The 19,152-nt window shown below is 35.6% G+C and overlaps 1 long non-coding RNA gene across 1 annotated transcript in view; it reads left to right on the top strand.

The window, feature by feature from the left end:
* The first annotated feature begins 547 nt into the window (after positions 1-547).
* Positions 548-19,152, top strand: part of LOC105497262 (uncharacterized) — a 91,876-nt gene continuing 73,271 nt past the window's right edge. Inside the window, exon 1 of the long non-coding RNA XR_011606488.1 lies at positions 548-766. This is a non-coding gene — a long non-coding RNA (uncharacterized lncRNA). The remainder of the gene's footprint in view (positions 767-19,152) is intronic.

Raw genomic sequence — 19,152 nt, 5'->3', positions numbered from 1 at the left:
CCCAGAAACACTCAGTATGGAAACCTTTGTGTCACAGTCTGTTTCCAGGGAGTCTGACCTAAGACAGTTGGGAACAGGAAGTGGTCCCAGGAATCCATCTCTAAAATGGGACATTAGAGCTGAGCCGCCCACCAGCCCACTGGCAGTAAGAACTCCATCACTGGTGGTAAATGGAATACTGGTAACTCCTGAAATGATGTAGCAGTGAAGTATTAAAAGTTTACCAGTGGTGACCTGGGATGGGTTACCAGTGGAAGATAACACATTGGCAAGGATATTATCTTAGGCAGAGGGAGATTTAGGGAAAGTAAGTATATAGACTATAAATGGATAGCTTTTGCTATTAGTAAGAAAGAAGCACAATGCTTGGTAGGTCTCTTTGAGTTCTTGAGGAAGCATATTTCACATTGGAGAATGAAGCCATCGTCTGCATCTGTACTTCATTATGGAAATTGCCTCTGGACCCTGGTTATGGGAACTCAAATAATCCTATGGCCAGAGGTGAGTCATGAGCTGCATTCTATTCCAACTGTCATGTTATAACGTTGGGAAGTCCCAATGCAATCCATTAGCAACACGGAAGTGGGATCAGGCAAGATCGGGACAGGAAGCTTCAAGAAAGTAGCAAAGCAGGAGGCTCAGAACACCGTGTTACCCATCACATATAGGAAGGAAGAAAAATGTCTAGTATGATTTGTGAATGAGTTAACTCACTCTGTGGTTTTAGGTTGAAAATGGACTATGCAGAAGTGGCCCTGAAAGAAAGGTATGAGGAAAAATCTTCTCAATGGGAAGAGATTTGGGTGGTACATCTGGTCATCTATTTTAAGTGGAAAGTAAAGAAAAGCAATGAAGAATTACATGAAGTCATGGGTAGTGATGAGTAACTTGATAAGTTGGGTAGGGGCCTAGGGAGAGAAAGATTGGAAGATTGAGGAGGTCTAGAGGGGAATGTGGATGGATCCATGGGAGCCGGTATGAGATTTTATATCACGATTGTGTGGAACAGAGATCACCCATATAATGGATGGAAGAGAGGTTCAAAACAGTCAAGTAGACTGACTCAGGCATTTGAACTAATCCAGCTCTTGTCATTGGCTACCCCAGTGTCAGAACAATGGGCTTGTGAATAGAGTAGCCACAGTGACCAGGGCAGAGTCTGCACACAGGCTGTAAAGTACGGGTTCCCATTCACCGAGACTGATTAGCTACTCCTGCTGCCAAATGTCCAGTCTACCAGCAACAGAGATCAAGGCTGAACCCCTGTGACAGCACTGTCCCTTGAGGAGATGAATCTGCCTCTTGATGGCAAGTTGATTATATGGGACCTTTTCTTTCCTGGAGGGGGCAGCAATTCATTTTGGTCATAATTGACATATATTTTGGATATGGATTTGCCTCTTTTTGCCCCTAGAGCCTTAGCCAGTACAGATTGTCTAATTCAGTGACACAGAGTACAAATATCACCTCAGGCCCATGGATCCACTTTATAGCAAGGGAAGTATGGGTGTGGCACATGGCTGTGGGTCCAGTCATACTCCCTCCACATCTCCCAGAAGCTGCTGGCCTGGTAGAGCAGGAGCAGTATTACTGAATAGTTTTCCACTGTATGGATATATATTGCAAATTGTAATATATCAGGATTATTTCCAGTAATTTTGGCTATTACAAATAATAAAGCTTCTATGAATTCTCAAGTAGAAGTCTTTGTATGGATGTAGGTTTGCATTTCTCTGGGGTAAATGTCCACAAATAAAATTGCTGGGTTGTATGGTAGATGAATATTTAACTTTATAAGAAATTGCCAAACTATTTTCCAAATATCATTTTGCATTCCTAAGAGCAATGTATGAATGTTCTAGTTACTTCTCTTCCTTGCTGGAAATTGATATTGTCAGTTACAAAAAACCTTAGTCATTCTAGTAGATGTACAGTAGTATTTCATTTTGTTTTTAATTTGTACTTCAGTAATGAATAATAATGTTGAGTATCACTTTCTGTGTGTATTTGCCATCCACTTCTCTTCTTGGGTGACGTGTCTAAATCTTTTGATTATTTAATTCTTTTGCCTACTTATTGAACAATAAGAGTTCCTCATATATTCTTGATTCAGATATTTGATTAGATACCTGATTTTCAAGCATTTTATCCCAGTTTGTGGTTTATCTTTTCATTTTCTTAACACTGTGTTTTGAAGACCACAAGTTTTTAAATTTTGTTAAGTGCAATTTATCAGTTTTTCTTTTATAAAAGCACTTTATAAAAGTAAGTAATTATTACTTAAACTATTGTCACATTTTGTTTTTTTGAGACAGGGTTTCTCTTTGTCACCCAGGCTGGAGTGCAGTGGTGCATGGTCATGGCTCACTGCAGCCTTGGCCTCTCAGACTCAAGTAATTGATCCTCCCACCTCAGCCTCCTGTGTAGTTGATACTGCAGGCATGAACAACCACAACTGGCTAATTTTTAAAAATTTTGTAGAGACAGAGACTCCCTATGTTCCCCACGCTGCCCTTAAACTCCTGGACTCAAGTGATCCTCCCACCTCGGCCTCCCAAATGTGCTGGGATTGAAGTGTTAGCCACCACCAACCAGCCTGGGGGCACACTATTTAAGATTTTTCTTCTGGCCGGGCACAGTGGCTCACGCTTGCAATCCCAGCACTTTGGGAGGCCGAGGCAGGTGGATCACCTGAGGTGGGGAGTTCAAGACCAGCCTGACCAACATGGAGAAACCCCGTCTCTACTAAAAATACAAAATTAGCTGGGGTGGTGGCACATGCCTGTAATCCCAGCTACTTGGGAGGCTGAGGCAGGAGAATCGCTTGAACCTTGGAGGCGGAGGTTGTGGTGAGCTGAGATCGCACCATTGCACTCCAGCCTGGGCAAAAAGAGCGAAACTCTGTCTCAAAAAAAAAAAAAAAAAAAAAGATTTTTCTTCCATGTTTTTGTCTAGAAGTTTCATAATTTTCAGGTTATACATTTAGGTCTGTGATCTTTTTCAAGTTAAATATTTTATATGGTTCTAGGGTAGGTGGGGCTTTGTTTATTTATTTATTTATTTATTTATTTATTTATTTATTTATTTATTTTTGCATATAGATGTTCTAACACCTTTTGTTGAAAATAATATCTCTCTATTGGCCAGGCACGCTGGCTCAAGCCTGTAATCCCAGCACTTTGGGAGGCCGAGGCGGGTGGATCACCTGTGGTCAGGAGTTCGAGACCAGCCTGGCCAACATGGTGAAACCCTGTCTCTACTAAAAATACAAAAAGTTAGCTGGACATGGTGGTGGGCACCTGTAATCCCAGCTACTTGGGAGGCTGAGGCAGGAGAATGGCTTGAACCCGGGAGGCTGAGGTTGTAGTGAGCTGAGATCGCGCCACTGCACTCCAGCCTGGGCGACAGAGTGAGACTCCATCTCAAAAAAAAAAAAAAAAAAAAAAAAAGAAAGAAAACAATATCTCTCTATTGAATCAACTTGACATATTTGTCAAAAACAGACCACATATATGTAGGTGGCCTAAAACAGCTTTACAAATAGTTAATAGATTTCGCTTTCTAGTACAGTTTTATATTGAAAATTGAGCAGATAGTACATACAATTCCATACACCTACGCCCTCCCTGCACACAGTTTTCCCTATTATTAACATCTTGCACTACAGTAGTATATTCATTACAGTAGATAAACCAATTTTGATACATGATGATTCACTATAGTCAATGGTTTACATTAAGTTTTATTCTTGTGGTTCACAGTTCTAGGTTCACTGAACTGCATTGCACAATTCAAAATGCATAATGACATGTATCCACCATTGCAGCAGTTTCATACAGAAAGGTTTCGCCACCCTAAAAATCTGTGCTCCAGATATTCATCCACTTCTCCCTTAGGAGAAGACCACTGATTGCCTAGGATTCAAGAATTCTCCTAGAATCCTTGGCAACCAGTGGTTTTTAAGCAACCTAGAATCCTTGGCAATAAGTAATCTTTTTACTACCTCTATAGTTTTGTTTGTTTCAAAATTTCGTATAGCTGGAATCATATGGTATGCAGTTTTTTTGGACAGGTTTCATTTACATATCAATATACATTTAAGGTTCACCCATGTCTTTTCAGCTTATTTATTTTTGTCATGGAAAATATTCTATGATAAGGATGTATCAATTTGTTTATCCATTCACCTATTGAAGAACATCTGGAAAAATCCCAGTTTTTAGTGATTATGAATAAAGCTGATGTAAATAATCATGTACATGTTTTTGTATAGACGTTTTTAATTCAATTGGGTAATTATCTGCTAGTACAACTGCTATATTGCAAGGTTTAGCTATGTTTAGCTTTGGTAGAAACTATCTTCCAAATTGGCTGTGCCATTTTGCATTTTCACCAGCAATAAATGAGAGTTCCTTTTGCGCCACATTCTTGTCAGCATTTGGTATTGTCGGTTCTTAGAATTTTAGCCATTCTCATAGGTGTGCAGTGTTGTTTAAATTTGCAATTTCCTAATGACATATGGTGCTGGGCATCTTTTCATATATTTATTTATGACCCGTATATCTTCTTTGATGAAATATCTGTTCAGATCTTTTACCCATTTTTAAAATTGGTGTGTTTGTTTTCTTATTGTTGGGCTTTGAAAGTTCTTGCACAGTTTGGATACAAATTCTTTATTGGAAATGTGTTTTGCAAATATTTTCTCCCAAATTGTGGTTTGTCTTCTTATCTAAGAAAACTTTACATTTTTATATGTAACTACAAAAAAGTGACTAAGAGAAATTAATAGCTTCCAAATCAGCATAGAAAAAAAGACAGCATTAGAAAACAGTATTCATCTAGAGATACAAGAAAGTAATTAAAAAGAAGTAAACACAAAATGGTGATTGGAAAGTGAAAAATAGAAAATGGAGATATATAGCCACATATATCAATAACAATAATAGTAAACACATAAACTTTCATATTAAAATGCTTCTAGAATCAAACTGGATCAAAAATGTGTTACTTAGAACAAATAGAAGAGTTGAACAAAAAATTGAAAACTTCTAAAAGGTTAACTTTATACTTAAAAATAATAATCCGAAGTAAATACTTTTAGCAATATTAATATTAGAAAAAATAAACTTATGATTTGTCCCTGGAATTCATCATTAGAAACAATATAATAACACAGCACATCATACTAATAGTTTAAAGGAGAAGCCATGCAATTATATCAATGGACATAAGCATACATAAGTTGAGAAAATTTATCATTTGAGATAGTTGTATAATGCTGCTATGTAGCAGTTAAAATCAATTAAAACAATTAAATGCTAAATGCATTCTACTATGGATGTATTTTTGAAATGTAATGTTGAAAAATGATACCATTTATATAAAGAACTTACTAAGCAGGATATCATCCTCTTTGTTGATATTTAACCTATTGCATCGAAAAATTTGTAGAAAAATATCCACAGGGAGGAAAGAAACTAAACAGTGATTACTTCTGGGGAGGGGCAAATATGCAAAGGGTTTCAGTTCTATCTCTAATATACCTAATTAAAATATAAAGCAATAGCAATATTAAGAAGTACTTAATTGAATTTCTACTTTTTGGAAGACATTTTGAGACACTGAGGATATTGAGATGAGTGGGTCATGATTTCTGCCTTCAAAATACTCTCATTTTAGGAGATGGGAAGCAATTACATCCAATATAGACAATATAAGGCCCTCATTAATTTTCATCTGAATTGTTACAATAGCACTTCTACTAAATGCGCCATTAAGTGTTGGTTATTACTACTATTAATAGAACTAGGTAACTCACATGGACATTACTACTAATAATTGCATGTGCACCTTCAACTTACTGCTTGTATTAGGAGAAAAAAATATAAATCTTAAGTCTACTTTCTAGTAAAAGATATTATTTTGTACATTGTACTTGATGAGACCATCAATTCCTAAATAACAGACTATAATAGTCCACCTCCTCCCCAGCTTTTAATCTAGGTAAATGGCCCTAGTATTCGGTACAATAAGTTGTAATAGTGAAATCAGCCTATAATTGGGCTGTCACCATGAGAGATAATTAAATTGAGAAACACAGTAGAAGGAAGATAGACAAGAGGTAGGAACAGAATCCAGGAAACAGACTGAGACAGTGTCAAGGCCATCTGGCCCTGGGAAAGACCCCCATTTCACAAAACCGGAAGAAAGAAAAAAGAATATATATATATTTCTTTTAAAAGAATATTTATATATAAGATACATAAATATGTATGTTACAAATCTTTTCTTTATGTCACTTGTAACAAATTTTTTCTCTTTATTTAGTGAAACATTTCTTCTTTCTCATAGTTAATTGCTCCAAATTAAATAAAATGTGTCTCAGAAATATTGTGAAATACATTTAGAAATTTTTCTATATGATTGAAATACCATTAAAAGCCATTTACAGCCCTTAAAATGATGTGCTCCATTTACACTTCAGGTTTTGTAAATGAACCACAATCAACAAAACATTTCATAGCTCTGAATATATTTAGTAAAATTGTTCCTCTCCAGCAACCTATACCTATGCCAAATACTGAAATTTATCTTATGTCCAACCTACTCAAAATGAAATATAAGGGTGTAGTGAAAACCCAGTAAGTAGGGTAAATACATAAAGAGTAGTAAAACCATTTATGGTAGATTTCAGAAAAATTTTCTTGTGTTGCTTCATAATTTAACATATAGGAACAAAAAATTAGATATGATTTTCTTTTGCAAGATAACCAAGAATTAAAGTGAATTGAAAAGTACGTTTTATTCCATCACCTTTGGAGTTTTCAAAATAGGGGTATGTAGAAAAAATCTGAAACCAAATGTCTATTACTTTTAGTAGTCCTAAGATATGCCTTTTCACCAGAGAAGATGATTTTTCTATGTTTTTTAACCATAAAAGTCAATTTAGAAAAGTTGTGTATGTGTGTGTAATGTATATTAAAAATCGTGTGTGTGTAATGTATAATAGCAAAAGCTAGTGATCCACAATTTCTCCTTTAAATAAGCATTAGATATTTGAAGAAGCCTAAATGAAATTCTTGTGTATTTTTCTTTTTAAGATAGAGTGACACAGGTACCTAGGACTGTGTAAAAATAAAAATTTCAATTACCTTAAAATAAAAATTGACAAATATTTTCTATGTTTTTGGAATGCCTTAAGCATATACATGTGGATTTTTGCAGAAGGTTACAGAATTTAGGTTTGTTTGGCTGTATATTAGAAAGATGAAGGGTTATTATGAGAAGAATATTCTCCATCTCCACAGAGGGCAAAGCAAGAGGAAATGAGCTTAAATTGTTCTAAAAGAGGCTGAGTCAACACTGCCAACTTCAAGAATATTTTGACTGAGTTGACCAGTTAACTGGGTTTCAATTAAGTGATGGATTAGATCGATTCAACAAACAAACTACTAACCAGTTATTTTGGCAAAGAATGTGAATGTAAAGCCTTTAATTAGGAGGAAGTACTCCTTTAATTAAACATTAGGGCAGGAGTTCAAATAAGATTATAGTCTCTAATCCTAACGGTCTTTCAAATTTGAGTAGATAGCTAGAGATTGAATAGTTTAATCTGTCAATGGATATTTATTTAGTACCTACTTTGCTCCTAATGTTGAACATCTTATACAGTCCCTCCTATTCAAAACAAAGGACTGTCTAAGAGAATCAACTGAAATAATTTATAGCCTGTTATGGACTGAATTATGTCCCTCTACCAAAAGATATATTGAAATCCTAATCCATAGTATCTTTGAATGTGACCTTATTTAGAAATAGAGTCTTCACAGATTTAATAAGGTTAAGATGAGGTCATTAAGGTCGGCCCTAAGCTGATATGGCTGGGTTCTTATGAAAAGGAGAGAGCAAGAGAAAGAGAGAGAGGGGGACAGAGAAGATGTCCACATGAAGACAGAGAGGGAGAATGCCATGTGATGTTGGAGACAGAGATTTTTGGAGTGATGTACCTACAAGTCACAGAACATTAAGGATTGCCAGCAACTACTGGAACCTAGGAGAGAGGCATGGAACAGATTCTCCTTCAGAACTTTCAGAAGGAACCAACCCTGCTGACACCTGACTTTGAACTTTTAGCCTCCAGAACTATGAGAAAATACATTTCTGTTTTAAGCCACCCAGTTTGTAATACTGTTGCAGCAACCCTAGGAAACTAATACACAGTCTAAAAATTACTTTTTTACTTTAAAATACAGTATGATCTTTTATAAGTAATGAATGCTTTTTAAAAACTGATTTCTTTAAAAAAACTTTATTGAGGTAAAATTCACATGCCATACAATTAAATCTATCTATGGAATGTGTATATGTCAGTAAATTTTAGAATATTCACAGAATTATGCAACTATTGCTACAATCTAACCTTGGAACATTTTCAACACCCCAGTTATTTTTCATTCCCCTCTCCTGCAGCCCCTGGCAACCATCAATGTACTCTCTGTCTCTGGATTTACCAATTCTGAAAACTTCATATAAAGGAAATCATATATTAATAATGTGTGGTCTTTCCTAACTGGCTCCTATCAATGAGCATAATGTGTTCAAGGTTTATCTATGTGGTAGCATGTATTAGTACTTCTTTTTTTTATTGCCAAATGATATACCATTGCATGGATATACCACATTTCATTGATTCACTAATCAATTAATGGACATTTAGGTTGTTTCTACTCTATGGTTATTGTGAATAACGGTGTTCTGAACATTTGCACAAGTTTTTGTATAGACATATGTTTTCATTTTTCCCAGTAAACCCATTCGTTTTTCCTGTTATAACCCACAAGTGGAACTGTTGTGTTGTATGGCAATTCTTTTTAACATTTTGAAGAAGCGCCAAACTGTTTTCCAAAGAGGCCACATCATTTTACATCCCCACCTGCAAAGTATGAGGGTTCCAGTTCTCCACATCTTCACCCATATTTTTTACTATTTGTTTTTAAATTATAACTATTTTAGTGTGAGTGTTTTTTATTTACAGTTCTCTGATGGCTAACATTGTGGCCATTTGTATGTTGTTGTTTGAGAAATGTCTGTTCAAGTCTTTTGCCAATAATTAAATTCGTTTGTCTTTTTATTGTTGAGTTGTAAGAGTTTTTGTTTTTTTCTTTTATCTAGAGACCAGGTCTTGCTATGTTGCCCAGGCTGGTCTTGAACTCCTAGGTTCAAGCAGTCCTCTTGCCTCAGCCACCCAAAATGGTGGGATTATAGACGTGAGCCATCACACCTGGTCAAGACTTTTTATACATTCTGGATAGGAGTCCAATGTCAGATATATAATTTGAAAATACTGTATTTTCTCTCATTCTGTAGGATATCTTTTTACTTTTTCTATGATATTCTTTGACACAGAGTTTTTAAATTTGATGGGTCCAATTTATATATTTTTATCTTTTATTACTCATGCTTTTGGTGTTGTGTCTAAGAAACTATTCCCTAATCCAAGGTTACAGTCCACATGCCTGTTTTCTTCTCGGAGTTGTATAGTTTTAGCTATTACATTTAGTTCTATGATCCATTTTGAGTTTATTTTTATATACAGTTGAAGGAGGTGGTCTAGTTTCATTCTTTTGCATGTGGATATTCAGTTGCCTCTGCACCATTTGAAAGAGACTATCCTTCTCCCTATTGAAGTGTTCTGACACCCTTGTCAAATATCAACTGACCATAAATGTGAAGGATTATTTATGGATTCTCAATTCCATTTCACTAATCTAACTGTCTCTCCTCATGGCAGTACCACATAGTCTTGTGGAGAGCTGCACAGGGCACACATGGCCTTAGCTTGGAAGCTGAAGAAGACTCTGAAGGTCCCCACTCACATATGGGGCTGTCAACAAGTTGCACTCCTTGTAGCAGCCCCTCCATGACCATCGCACTCTGTTTTACAGATAAGCAAAGTGAGACTTAGAAAAGTAAAATGCTATCCAAGTCATGCATAAATCTTAGATTCGAATCCAGGTCTGAGTCTAGAGCCTATATTCTGAGTTGTTGTGCTACATTACCTCTATTTCTTCAAGTACGTGGGCTTAAAGAAATAGTAACTTATCAACAAGTATTGATTGATTAAATAGATGGTTCTTTTTGAATAGCACCGCCATCTTTCCAGTTGTTCACTCCAGTAACCTGAAGTCATCTTCAATTTCTCGCCTTGCCCATTTCCTCTACTTGTAATTGGTGCCCTCTTCTTATCCATCTTAACTCTTGAACATTTTTATAATTTGTCTCCTCATCTCCAGTGCTGCAGTCTTTGTCAGAACATCTTTCGCCTAAACCACTTCAATGGCTTTCTAACTGGTCTTCATGCCTGTAACCTTCCCCACACCCCATTCTCCTCATCAATTTTCTACAGAATAAAATTACGAAATTATACCTTAGCATAGAATTCTCGAATATCTTTCTATTTCTCCATTTGGAATTATATAGTACCGTAAACAAAGCCGAGTTTTTGTCATACTAATATATTCATTAGTAATGTCCTCCTTTCTGGTCCACTTATTGAACAGCTGCTCATCTTCTAATGCTTGATTCACATTTTGTATCATCTAGGAATTATTTATAAATTATTGCACACCTATGCTCACATTAAACAATTTGACCATAAATAATTTTCTTCATATTGTGGTTTTGGTCATTATGAAGAAACCTTTTTCTATTTTCATTATGAATGAGTGTTCCCATTTACCTTTACAGGTTAAAAAAAATATTTTCTTGTATATTTAAAGATTTTAACAAAGATCTTGGTTAGCTTGTTAAGCAGCACCCTCAGACTAGCTGATAACTGCTTAGCATCATAGCAGACGGTGTCAAAGCTAGTGGTAAGGGATCTCGTGAGACATGTGTACAGAGTAATAATTAAAGCCCTAAAGTTTTATGATAATTATTTCTAAGTCAGAGTGGATTTGTGATAATGTTATGCTCCCATTCTTGCCTTCGGTTATACTTTCTTAAGTGAGAAAGGAAAGGATGGAGTAATGGCTATTCAATAGAAAATTATTACCATAAAAATGTGGTTCTCATGAGTATGCCTTGTGGTAGAAGAAAATCAGTGAGCAATGCCACCTATAAAGTGTGTCACACAGTTCACATAATTGGGTAGTACATGGAAGATTGTGTATAAATGCCTTCACAGGCACATACAAAAGAGGAACCTCTTGTGAGTTCTCCTTCTGACATTTTCCTGTTTGACTAGGTTTATGTCTGGTTTGGGGAAAACTTGCCAGAAGTCAGTGCAGCAGCTGTGAGACTAATATTCATTGCCAATTCCATGAAGTCAGACTCTGACCCAGCTCACCCTGATTAGATTTCCTTTGAGGGCTGTGTGCTTGAGCCATGCAAAAGTAGAGTGGTCCCCACACAAAACCTCTCTCCTTAATCCTTAATTACTTCCTCTACATGGACATGCTTCAAAGAACCTGGATTGGTTGCAAAACAGGAAGTTACCCAAAGGTCTCTGCCATTACGATTGTAACAGATTCACTTTTTTTGTAGGCATCCTGAATTTTCAATACTTTTTCTTCTATGCAAGATCCAGCTTCATGAATATTCCTCAGAGCCCTTCCAAATGCTGAGGTTTCTGAAACATCCCTCCACCTCTTCAGGGAAAAAAACATCTCCTCTCTTTTTTCATACACACTCTTGAAGGTGTCTTGACTGTTAATTCTCCAAACACCATTACTATTTCGTAAACAGAACTCTGGGTGATAGGGTACCACTGGCTTACTACAGTGTTCAAGGCAGGAGGACTGGCAAGAAGTGTGGGCATGGAGAAGCGAGATTCCCAAATTGCTTTTACTGTTCCCTGTTGATTTTTTTGCTTTATTTTTCCCTGTTGATTTTGTTTGATTTGAACACTTTGTAAGACCCAGAAGATAGTTTATTTCTTGAAAACATCAAGGGTAACTTCTTAGATCCAGGGAGTCATGCTCTCAAACCAGCATGAGCAGAGTACATGATATTAAACTGATTATATTATCAATTAAATAATCTTTATTAGTTTATATAGGTTGAAACAATGTGGAAAAAAGATTCATTTTCAACATCTTGAAAGAAAGGGTCAATTGATTTTGTTTTTATCTTCCAAAAGCACTAAAAATGGAAGTAATGGTGATTTCCATACTGCCATGGGTGATGATAAAGTTTAAAATATTAAAATACCTTTCTTCTAAGAGAGTGCCTTATCCCTGAGCCCCCTCCCTGGTACATGATCTGATGTTTAAAAAAATAAACAGTTTTCTGTCTGTTGTAGTGGCTGTTTACTTGAAAAAAGTCTAAAAACATAACCAATTAATAAGCTATTTAGAGGCCGGGCACGGTGGCTCATGCCTGTAATCACAGCACTTTGGGAGACCAAGGTGGGTGGATCATCGGAGGTCGGGAGTTCGGGACCAGCCTGACCAACATGGAGAAACCCTGTCTCTACCAAAAATACAAAATTAGCCGGGCATGGTGGCGCATGCCTGTAATCCCAGCTACTAGGGAGGCTGAGGCAGGAGAATCACTTGAACCTGGGAAGTGGAGGTTGCGATAAGCCAAGATCGCACCATTGTACTCAAGCCTGGGCAACAAGAGTGAAACTCTATCTCAAAAAAAAAAAAGAAAAAAAAACCTATTTATATTTAGAGCATTATTATGATGAATAAGAGAAATGATTAATTTTTTAAATCCCAGTTGGTCCTGATTATTAGAAAATTAAATGGCTTAAAGGAATTTCTCAAAAAGAAGTTTTCAAAGTGACTGCATTTTAGAACCAAAGGAAAATCAGTTGCAAGTAAAGTTTCGACAATGTTTATACAAATAGCTATCTTGCTTTGTGTGTTTTCACATCTATGTCTGGATAACGTAATGAAAACAAGAAACATAAACATGATAGTATGATTTTGAATATAGAAAAATGGTTTTAATGTTGCAATATTTTAGCCTTTAGAAAAACCTGATTATTATATGAAAAATTTAAGAATTTTTATTATATTTTTCTATTTCATTTCATTTATTTTTGTCTTAGTTTTGTAAACAAGCGATTTTATGTATGAAAATTAGCACAATTATGTATGAAAATTGAGGATAAAATTATCTACTTCATATGCTTTATTTATTATTTTAAAGTTTCACTTTAATTTTTCACTTTTTAAAAGCAAGTTTTCTTTTTTCTCATTTTCCTTACACCAGTTCTAGTAACTTTTTAAAAAGTGAGATAGGCCATTTTGGAGAAGAAGAAAATACTTCAGTGTGATTGTTTGACACCAATGAATGCAATGAATGTGCAGAAGTGTGTTTAAACTATTTTTTTCAATTTGAATACAATAATCTATGCAGAAATCACATGGAGACAGATGCTCCTGAGAAATTACTATATATCTGAACAAGATTGGAATTTCCCACAGAATAAGAATTAAGCATTGTTAAGCACTTCAAAATTAACAACTCAGCAGAAATCATGCAACTAGGTATAAAAAAGATGTTCAGATCCAATAATATAAAAGTTCTAGTTAAAAATTAAAGAAAAACTATTATTAATAAAGTTTAAGTATATAATTCAGCCACAATCTTTATCCTGTTTCCAAATTTCAAACAGGTAGGCTGGGCATGATGGCTCACACCTGTAATCCCAGCACTTTGGGAGGCCAAGGGCAGATCACCTGAGGTCAGGAGTTTGAGACTAGCTTGGTCAACATGGCAAAACCCCATCTCTACTAAAAATGTAAAACAAATAGCTGGGCATTGTGGTTCGTACCTGTAATCCCAGCTACTCAGGAGGCTGAGGTACGAGAATTGCTTGAACCTGGGAGGCAGAGGTTGCAGCAGGCCAAGATTGCATCACTGCACTCCAGCCTGGGTGAGAGAGCGAGACTCTGTCTCAAAAACAAAACAAAAACACCAAAAAAAAAAACTGCCAAATTTCAAACAGGTAATAAAATTTTTATGGTATTGTTGTCATAATGTTGTTATTATAATTATAAAAGTCCCCAAATTATACATAAATGATTATTTAAAATGTATTATAATAAAGTAATTATTTTTGTAAAATATTGTGATTGCTTTCTAAATTCAGGACATAATAAATGTTATGACTATCGATTACGCCAGCAGTATCTTGTACAGGATCAAAGCTTGAGATGAGGTGAATAAAACCACAAGCGATCTTACATTATTTTTGATGAATTTTTACATAAGGTAACAGTCATGCTTGAAGCCTGCTTTTGTAACAAATTATGAATAGGTATTAAAATAAATGCTTATTATCATAGCTGGAAAAGATCCATTGCATATGGATGTTCAAATTGTTTCATATTATCTAGTTTGATATATAAAATCTTGTGATATCAGTAGAGCAGGTAAAATTAGTCTTCATTTCACAGATGAAGTAAAACTTGAGTTTAAATGACTTGCTCAAGTCAAACAATTGGCTACTGAATCAGGAAGCAAGGACTAAAGGCCAGGTTTGCTGACCTTGGTTTAGTAAGTTTCATTTCCATTATTCCACCAGGAAATTTACGTATAATTAAAGGTACTTATTTTAGTATACTTTGTTTTCTGAAAAAGTTTGTGTAGAATTGGTATTATTACTATTATTATTATTATTATTATTATTATTATTTGTGACCAAGTCTTGCTCTGTTCCCCAGGCTGGAGTGCAGTGGCAATCTCAGCTCACTGCAACCTCCGCCTCCCGAGTTCAAGCTATTCTTCTGCCTCAGTCTCCTGAGTAGCTGGGACTACAAGCACATGTCCCACATTTGGCTAATTGTTGTATTTTTAGTAGACACAGGGTTTCATCGTGTTGTTCAGGTTGGCCTTGAACTCCTGACCTCGTGATCCACCCACCTTGGCCTCCCAAAGTGCTAGGATTACAGGTGTGAGCCACCATGTTAGGCCTATTATTATTTTTAAATGCATTCTTTTATTGGGTTGGTGAAAAAGTAATCGCAGTTTTGGACCATGAATTTTAAATCATTATAACTAGGCTCAAACGTATCTTTATCAATCAAAATAGGAACCATTACAATCAACACATTTTTGAGAAATGTTTGTTTATTCCTGTAGAGTAAAAGTCCATACTTTGAGGTTCAATGAACTCTTGGTAAGCATTTTCTGCATTATGCTGGTTGTGGAAGTGTTTTCCCTGCAAAATGTTGTGGAGGTGCTTCAAGCGGTAGTCGGCGGCCAAAAGTTAGGTAAATATGGGGATGAGGCAAGATTTCATAGCCAAATTTGTTCAACTTTTGAAGCGTTGGTTGGGCAACGTGTGGTTAGGTGTTGTGGAGAAGAATTGGGCCCTTTCTGTTGACCAATTCTGGCTGCAGGCATTGCAATTTTCGGTGCATCTCATCAATTTGCTGAGCATGCTTCTCAGATGTAATGGTTTTGCTGGGATTCAGAAAGCTGTAGCGGGTCAGACTGGCAGCAGACCACCAAACAAACGACGATGTTTTTTTGATTTTCGATCAACTCATGAGACACCCATTTACCGAACTTTTCCACCTTTCCAATTTCAGCTTCAATGATTGCTCTCAATTGGTCGTTGTCAACTTCTGGTGGCCAGCCACTGCACTCCTCATCTTCAAGGCTCCTAGCTCCTTTGCAAAACTTGAACCACCACTGCACTATATGTTTATTAGCAGTTCCTGGGCCAAATGCGTTGTTGATATTGTGAGTTGTCTCCGCTGCTTTATGACCCATTTTGAACTCAAATAAGAAAACTGTTCGAATTTGCTTTTTGTCTAATTTACATAGTCCAAAATAAACACAAATTAAACAGCAAACAATAAGTTATTAGCATAAATAAATAAATAAATAAAGCGAGAGATACCCATTAAAATGATGTGTAACATAATCACATTTATTTAAGTGTGTATTCCAGTATCAAAAGGCAAATTTCAACAATGCAAAACCCACAATTATTAATACATTTGCACTCACCTAATAGCTATAGAACCTCTTTCTGAACCTTAAATTTTCTCTATGGGAAGATATTAAGTGAAAAATTACATTTCTGTAATAAATATAAGGTTCTTTAGGTTCTGTATTTATTTTCTCTTTAGTGAGCTTAGATAATTAGTATCATTAGAGGAATTTGTCCATTCAGCCAAGGTGTCCAATCCGTGGGCCTAAAGTTGTTGGTAGTATTTCTTTATTATCTTTTAAACATTCATAAGAGCTGTGGTTATATTCCCCTTTTCATTTCTGAAACTTTTTTCTCTACATCTGGCTATAAGTTTGTAATTTTTTTGGTCTTTCTAAAGAATTAGGTTTTGGTTTCATTATTTTTTCTCCATTCTTTACTATTTTCCAGGAAAATTATTTTTATCACATAATAATATTTAATAGAGAACTGTCAAAAATTGTGATATGTCTGCCCCACAAGGCAATTGGGAAGGTCAAAATATGATGTTTTACACACTAAAATTTTGAGAAATCTATTTAGTTTAATATTTAATGCTTGTTAATTTAGTAGTAAACTCAAAGTAATATATGCAAAATGGTTAATAGTAAAATGATATTTAAAGGCTTATAATGAAAAACAAGTATTCTCTTTTCTATCCACCAACACCTTGGATGCTCTTCCTTCTGACTACTTCCTGCCATAGGGACCATTTCCCAAAAGCAACTACTTTTGATTTTTTTAACTGTTTCTCCTGTTAGGTACATTAAAGCTTAGCAGTGTAAAAAAATCAAATAACAAAAATAATTCTAAATGGCACTAACATTACTGAATCCGAAATGATTCAGTGATTCAGAACCTTTGGGCCATTAGTAAGAATATCAATGGTCATTTTATAAAAGTGCTGATCAACACATTTTCATAAGACATGGTGGTGGACAACAAAGACCTTTTTGTGTATAGAATTTTGTGATCAGCTATTTTTATTTTCACTGAAGACAAAAGTCATCTCTATATCAGGATACACAGAGAAAATTATATTGGCATATACTGTTGTTAGGATTGTCTCAACAGCATAATTGCATTTATCCAATAAATGTTTCTTGAAAGTACATTTTGGAAATCTTTGTCTTAGTAAAGGCAATTCTCTAGTCACCTTGCCTAGTCATGGTCTTGTGAGAATAACAGTTAGTGGATCCAGGCTTTGAATTCTGCCTTTGTACAGACCTAGTAATCCAGGCAGAGACTGGATCGAATCCTGTTCACAGGAAGCTTTCAGTTGTCCATGGGTACTTCTGGGATCTAGTAAGCAGAAAGGAGTGTAAGGTCTCTCTCACAATATCAAAGCTTTATGCTGTTGTCAGCACTACATCTTCAAGTTGTATCTGAAGGGATAGGGACCCAGTTTCAGGGGATATGTTTTTATCTTGTACAAGATGTCTTATTTTTATTACCTGCCTTGAAATCTTAAGGGACAAGATGTGGGAAGCAAAAATCACTTATTATTTTTATGATCACATATTAAAAATGGATTGTTAATCCTCATCTTAGTTTCATGATCATATGCTGAAAAATGGGCTGTCAAGATACACCCAGAGATCATAGAATTTAAAGAAAGAAGGATCTTATATTTATGATGGTACTATTGGAGCATTTTTTTTTTTTTTTTTTTTTTTTGCATTAAAGTGGCACAGGAAAAGCTAGAACTGCTTAAATGATGCTGAAAAGACTGCTTAAGTAATTGGATACATCGTCAGTGGTTGTCAGGAAGAAGGTCATAGAATACCACAATTCAGTGGCTCTTTATCTGGGTTCGGTGATAAATGCCAGACTCAGTTCATTCAGTCAGCTTCCCTCCCTAATGATATGCGGAAGCATTAAAAATGGATTTCTTCTTTGTCAACAGTACATCATGTATAGCTAAAATGAGTGGCAGTTTTCCACTCTAATTTAGTTCTTAGAATTTTTTTTAAGTAAGTTGGTACATAAACTTGGCATGTGACATTGGCTATGACTACAGATTTTGAAAAATTTGTGGATGTAACTGAAAGATCAAGATTAGCCAGAATGCTTGGGTTAGAGAACGTTCTACTAACTACTGTGTAAACTGGTTAATTAGTAATCTCCCTAAACTTCAGTTTTATTTTATTTATTTATTTATTTTTTTGAGATGGAGTTTCACTCTTGTTGCCTAGACTGGAGTGCAATGGTGCAGTCTTGGCTCACTGCAACCTCCGCCTCTCGGGTTCAAGCGATTCTCCTGCCTCAGCCTCCCAAGTAGCTGGGATTACAGGCATAAGCCCCCAAGCCTGGTTAATTTTTGTATTTTTAGTAGAAATAGGGTTTTACCATGTTGGTCAGACTGGTCTCAAATTACTGACCTCAGGTGATCCACCCTCCTCGGTCTCCCAATGTGCTGGGATTACAGGTGTGAGCCACTGTACCTCGACTAAACTTCAGTTTTCCCAACTGTAAACCTGTGATTAAAATGCCTTTCTCATAGAAGCTTAGAATGGTTAAATAGAATGACATAGGTGTAATGCATAATAGGTCCTCCAAAAATGTCTATCTGACCCAAGATAGTAATGCCTTTAAAAAAATTTCAAAAAATTATTTTGTGATGTTCAGTTGAAATTTTTCTAAATAAATCAGACTGGACAATAGCAATTATTGGCAGGCTACAGAGCAACAGGAACACTCATATAACGCTGATGAGGTGAACATTGGCTCAATAACTTAGGAAACGTTCCGGCATTACCTAAGGAATATGAAAGGGCCTACCTTACAGTTCAGTAGTTCTGATCCTAGCTATACAGTACTTCCACACCTAGAGAAACCTTTGCCATATGCACCTGGAGACATAAATCATGCGTGATTTTAGCAGCACTGTTTGTAACAGAAAGGAGAGTAGGAATAACCCATATACCCATCAACAACAGAATAGATGAACAATAGAATAAACAGCAATAAAGGTGAACTACATCTATCTCAATGAGCATAAAATTATCTCAGACATAATATTGAGCCAAAACGCAAGTTAGAAGAATATACAGTATGTGCAGTGTTCCATTTTATAGAAAGTGCCAAAACAGGCAAAACTAAATGACATATTTTAGATTATCTATTTATCTATCATTGAATTACCTATCATCTCTTCTTTCTATCGTTTATCTATCTATGCTTAAATAATAAAGGGAAAAAGAAAACAAGTAACATAA

This window comes from Macaca nemestrina, chromosome 8 (assembly GCF_043159975.1).
Source record: "Macaca nemestrina isolate mMacNem1 chromosome 8, mMacNem.hap1, whole genome shotgun sequence".
Lineage (NCBI taxonomy): Eukaryota > Metazoa > Chordata > Mammalia > Primates > Cercopithecidae > Macaca > Macaca nemestrina.
The sequence above is the reverse complement of the archived record's forward strand: the minus strand, read 5'-3'. Positions and strand labels throughout refer to the sequence as shown.